The sequence below is a fragment of the Pieris rapae genome, chromosome 1 (assembly GCF_905147795.1).
Source record: "Pieris rapae chromosome 1, ilPieRapa1.1, whole genome shotgun sequence".
NCBI classification, from domain to species: Eukaryota; Metazoa; Arthropoda; class Insecta; order Lepidoptera; family Pieridae; genus Pieris; species Pieris rapae.
The window spans coordinates 10,987,006-10,993,577 of NC_059509.1; positions in this window are offsets into that span (position 1 = coordinate 10,987,006).

Consider the following 6,572-nt stretch of genomic DNA (forward strand, 5'->3'; position numbering starts at 1 on the left):
CAAAAGCGGATTTGAATTTAACCATTCGATTCGTTTTACTCTAATAAAAAAAATAGGTTTGGTCCTTACCAAATCACAGTATCACTTAACATAAGATTAAACATTCCAATCCCTTTATTGGAATGCTTAATCTTATGTTAAGTGTTACCGCCGCCCATGGGCGCTCTCAATGCCAGAGAGATCGCCATTGCCAGACTTATTTTGGTCTGCTCTTTTCTTGAAGTATTCTGAGTCGCATTGGTTCGGAAATTCTTCAGTGGAGTTCGGTTCTTCTTAATTTGACCATGACTACAAAGTAATTATTAACCTTATTCGTGAGTAGCTAGATACAAATCAATTCATATAAAATGCGCGTGCGTATAAAAATAAACAATTATTAATAATAATTATCCCGAAAATTAAGTACCTAAATGTATATCCTGCGGTCCGTATTACCTCAACGTCGGTCGTTTTTCAACTGGGCGTTTTTTGAGGCAGGTTTTCCCGCGCATCACCACTACTTGGAACCAGCTGCCCACCGATTTCTGAACCAATTTGACTTAGGGTCCTTCAAGAAAAGAGCGTACCAATTCTCAAACACTTACGAGCCCTATACGAGTCTATGGGCGGTGGTATCTTTTAACATCAGGTGAGTTTTATATAAATAGTAAGTATGACCAAGTGGGCAAAGTAGACAGAAACATATTATAGTTTAGGAGAAAAAATTTGTGCGCGTCTGTACTGGACCACCCGAGCTTAAGTGTCCTTCAACTATTGACTAGTTTTGTGCTTCGGGTTATTCTTTAAAAATGCACCACATTGTATAAAAATAAAAACATTTGAATGATATCCAGACTAACAAACTCAGTTTTCAACGAAGCAATTGACCAAGATTGTATATACACAATTTGTGTTGATTGGCCTGATGCCTTCAGTGTGCAATGTTCGTCCCTAAGGGTCGTAGGTTCGAAACTCGGTTGGCACCAACGAACTACTCTTTCTATGTGCGCATTTAACAATCGTATTTAGCAAAAACCTTTTTTTTTGTTATGAGTTATAATAACAAATATATTTTAACGAATATAAAACATATTATAATTAGTTTGTGATTTAGTAAGTTATTTCAACAAAACTATTTTAAGTAACTTAAATAATTATCACAAAACCTGGACATAATTTTCTATATTGCAACATGTTTTTCCAGAGTTTGTAATATATATATATATATATATACTTATATCGTGCGATTTTAATATTTTAATAGTATAATGTTTAAAGAACTTTATTTCTCATTACAAAAACATAAATATTTTATTTACATGAGAAACTTAATATTAATATATTAAAATAGTCATGCTAAAAATCCTATTATTACAGTAACTGAAAACTTTTACAATACAAATCTTATTAATTTAAAAACAATACAAACAAACAAGAATACATAAAACCAAACCTTTGTATGACTAACTATAAATAATAAAATTCTTGTAAATTCGCCAGTGTGCAACTAAATATATCCGTCTGACTTACAATTATATTCAGATAAAATATAAGAAATTACTCCACAGAGACTTTGTTGAACGTGTCCTATATATTTACTGTATTTATATCCGATTTTTCGAGCGGTTTGCTTTTCAACGGGGTGAACAAACACTGTGTGTGGTCCGAACCAAATCATCACGTAGCCCTGTGAATTTTCAAGATATGTTAGATTCATAACAATATTTTTTCGTTGTGTCAGAATTTATAGCTTTTGGAAAACTAATCGAATTGGTTAACACAATTTTAGGATTACTAGAGGTACATATTTGCAGTGACAAAACGAACAAAATACCAAACAAAGCTTTCTTGATTATTATAAACTTGAAGTTATAATATTTATGATATAAATAGTATTTTGATAGAATAGTTTCACATATTAATAATGAATCACTATAAGCTGAACGCGAAGGCGTGGCCGTCCGAAGCAAACCTGGCGCCGTACAGTAGCAGACGAGGCAAAGAGAGCCGGTAGGACATGGAGCGAGGTGGAATACGAGGCTCAAGACCAAACGCAATGGACACTCACTGTGGGAGCCCTCTGCCCCACCTAGGGGTTATAGGACATTAAGTATAATCTATATTATCGTATCGTTAATACGAAAGCTTTTAATGGCGAGAAAATAAATGACTGATCTTTCAGTCTGTAGTAAAAGTATATTTTACTCATATAAACGAAAAAACCTTCTCCTATCTGGTATTTAAATAAATTTAATAACTACATAGTTCCCGTAAGGAAAATGTATAAAATTTATTAAAACAGTTATTTTAAACACACGAACAAAGTGATGTACCGCAATTAATTAAATCCAAATAAAAAATACAAAAACGCGTGTCTATTCCGTGCATCCACTTCAGAGGACACGGCTGACCGATTCTCTGTCATTCTCTATAATCAAAGGCGTAAGGTTCAAATTGTATTGGCAAATAAAATAGTTAAAATAAGGAACAATACGCGAATATAAATTAACCATAGGGTCACACGCTGTGTAATTGAACTGGGATTTATTTATATTGGGGACTTGAATAATGAACTAGTGATTAAATTGAAGAGGCCGAATTAATAAATTTCCCATGGAAATTGTTATGAAAATTCTTATCTGTTACCACAAAGTTACACTAAACAAATATTTCTAAATATTCATAGTATATGGTATTATGTTCCTATATTTCTGTTTATTGTGTATTGAAATAAAAATTTACTGTTATAAGTTTGATGGTTACACAGTTAGCATTGTAGCTGAGAGCGCGATTTTCAAATTTCAGGCCGTGTGCTCAAACTTTACCAATGTCAACGCAATGCAGTAAGAAAAATATTCAAATAAAATTGCTAATGTTTAACAGTCGTATAGTTAAAAATAAGTGGCCTTAAACCCTTCATTTATCCGCCGTGCTAAGCTCCAAGTTCAAAGATTGATTTATCAAATTGTCCGTTACAAATGGTATTCAGACACCTGGCAACATTGTGCACTACTCATCCGATTAATGCCCTACCTGGCCCTCCCTAGCTCCCACGCAACCCTAAAATAATACTTGTGAAAATATAATTATAATCATATTCGCCGCACACGTCCGACTTCCGCTGATCAGCATTTTTTATTAGGAGGGTAGCATTTTGACGTGAGCTTTTTAGTGTTGCAAGTATTAATATATAATTTGTCGGGATGCGTTTTGTGATAAGCGATGTGGGGGTTTTTGATTGATTAAATAAGCGTGCGCCGATTGATAGGTGCTGTTTAAGTTACTTTAAATGATAATGACATAATGCTTCATGCCTGATAGCTTTTATTTTTGCAGGTCATTAGAGATAATAAATTAGAAACAAGACGGGACTTACAGTTGGCTTACTACCTACTTATAAAAAATAAATCAGTGGCACTACAACCTCTTTTAGGTCTTGGCCTCAGATTTCTGAATCTGTTTCATGATCATTTTTAAATCTATTAGACAAGTAGGTGATCAGCATCCAGTGCCTGACACACTTCTTCGACTTTTTGGGTCTAAGACATGTCGGATTCCTCATGATGTTTTCCATCACCGTTTGAGCAAACGTTAAATACGAACATAGAAAAAAAGTCCATTGGTGCACAGCCGGGGATCGAACTTACGACCTCAGGTATGAGAGGTGCACGCTGAAGCCACTAGGCTAACACTGCTCAACTACCTTCTTATATTATATTATAGTCTTGATAACAACAATGGGATATGTGGGACGGCGTAGGCCAAAGTTGTATGCGATAAAAAGGGCCAAAACCAGTCACTTGCACAGATTATCAAAAACATTAAGTATACTGAACTGCTGTCTCCGACACTATAGACATAGTTACAGTAGTAAGCATCAGAAGCATCATGTTAGAACATGATAAATACAATTTCATTACTTTACAGGACAAGCAATTAAATTAATAAGAAATCTTTAAGGCACTATTAAAATAACTATACCTATATAATATACATATATCAATAAGTCATGCTGACCACAGATACTTTGACAATTTTTTTTTTTTTTCATTATTTATTATATTTTAATTGTCGGCTGCTAATAAAATACATCTGTAATACTAAATATATGATGGCTATTTAAGACCTATAGAGAGAGCTTAAAAGGTTTTTCAATAAGCTTTTGTTCACAGAAATTTGTAATTTATTGTTTATATTTTATAGTAATAGTTCTAAGTAAAATTGGTTAATTTCGGTTTACTTTATTTTAAATTAAAATCTTCCATAACATCTCCCGCTTACACTAGTTCACCTGTTAGTTTATTAAATAGTATTTCGTTATCTATTAAATACAAATAAAAATAATTTCATGCGGTTAAATTAATGTAAATGCAGACGTCCATCATATCGTCGCCCCCATAGTTCAACCACTTTCCACGCAGGTAGAGCTTAATCAAATTACACAAATTGCAATATACAATATTTATTAGACTAGGGATTGTGGTGATTCGATAATTTTACGATATGAACGTATTTTTCAGTGTGGATTTTTTTATTTGTTATCAGTTCGTTGCATACAGAAATATAAAACAATTAACCAAAGCGAGCTTGACTTTAGAGCGATCTTTTCCAGGCACTGAGAGATACAAGAAAAATAAGAAGTAAGCAAGAAGTGCAATACATAAGACTTACGTCTATTGTTATTTAGACAAAACTAATGGAACAAAACAAAGCAATAGAAAATTTGTAAACAGTCAGCAACAATAAAATACGATAATTTTAGATCAGTTTCAAATCAGTGAGTACGAAGGTTAGGAATACGATATGGACAGGTAATGTTTTTACAAATGAGATTTAAAGGAAGATATAGAAAAAGCTAAGCGAATAGAGACAGGAAGTAAAAGCCATCACTAATATTCATGATAATAGTCTTCGCCAAGAAATTAAAAAATATGATTAAACACAGCTTTCTTGTGTGTTGTTAAAATTTAGAAACTATGCGAGCTCTTTGAAATCAAAGACATTAAGAGCATTTCTTTAGAGATTAAAGTTCTCTCCTCAACGTAGATAATGTGTACACAATGTTTAAGCTTTAAATATAAGGTCTAATCAGGTACAATACATTTCTTCGATGCATTATTCCAATTGTGACTCCAACATATTCGGCATTGATACATGTATGTCCCCGAATATTACACTTAAAATCAATTATGTAAAACATATAACAATATGTAATGTTTATGATTTTAATTATACCTATGGACCCCATCACTAAGCCATGATTAATTCATGCTCAGTAATGAGCTAGTTTTTCACCGCGACTCGTCTCAATCAGACATTGATTTGAGCCCAATTTGCCGCGTTGTGGTCGCATTAATATTGTATATTTAATATTCAATACACAGAAGGCTAATATGACAACTCCACTTTGGCTATGGTTAGTAGTGGTAATGCTGGCTGCGATTATTGTTTGTTATCAACTTACCTCTTAAATATGAATGAAACAGTGCGATAAGTTACTATAAGTACATTAAATTTGTACTTAATTGTGTTTATAAGTAATAACTATCCACCAAAGGTTTATTTTAAGTGAAGTCTGAATGTACTAAGTCACTTTTACGCCAAAATATTTTATAGGTATATAGATAATTTACCAAAATTAGACAAAATTTGGTAATTTCATATCTTACCCATTAGATTTGAGCTTTGCAGTTTCTGCCATGCACTATGTGGAACCAGCTGCCCGCTGAAGTATTTATCAATCATTTCGACTAAGAGTAAACCTGTATAGTAATTTTATGCTGGGAGTACTATATTGTCTTCACATATAATTATTTAACTAATGTGTACAAATATTGTAAATTATTTTTTAAAACATTAAGTTAGGAGTTTCTTGCCCATTATTTTCACACGAAACTACCTTTTGGAAGGGGCAACTAGATCATCTTTATATTTTTTTTAACGTTCAAAAGTGTCATTTTCGGTGGTTTAATTCAAACTCCACAGCCTTGCAGTAGAGTCTAAAGAGTTTATAGAATAGATAACCTGATTTTTTTCCATTACATTTCGCGTGCTACACATTATTCGTTACACATAAAATTTCGTTTTAACCAAACATGGTTACCATGTCTCGTGTTATTCATGTCTCACAATATTGTATTGTTTTCCAAATAAACCTACTTTCAATTAGCAACTTTTTGTCCTTACCCAAATTACCATGACTCACTGTTTAGCGGTTGCACCTTGACAAGTTTTCACATAGATGACGCCACGGAAGTTCCCATCCACAAGATGGCGCCACGTGACTGCCACGGGCGGTCACGTGACCACGCGCCCTTTCACTGTTTTTATTGAAAACGCTTAAAAATAATGGAAACAATCCCCTGTTGAACTCGAAATTACACAAGGGTTATAGCAATTGAACCTCATTACGGACGTATGACCGCCTGCCCCGACTTAGTAACGCACGCATGTTCACCAAAGCACATGATTCTCAAAATCCTGGATTCGATTCAGAGCTAATTTCTTAAATTATATTAATTCTTCATTTAGTAAATTGAGAGAATAAAATAAAACGCCTTGAATGTTTCGAGTTGAACCCTTGACGGGTTCAA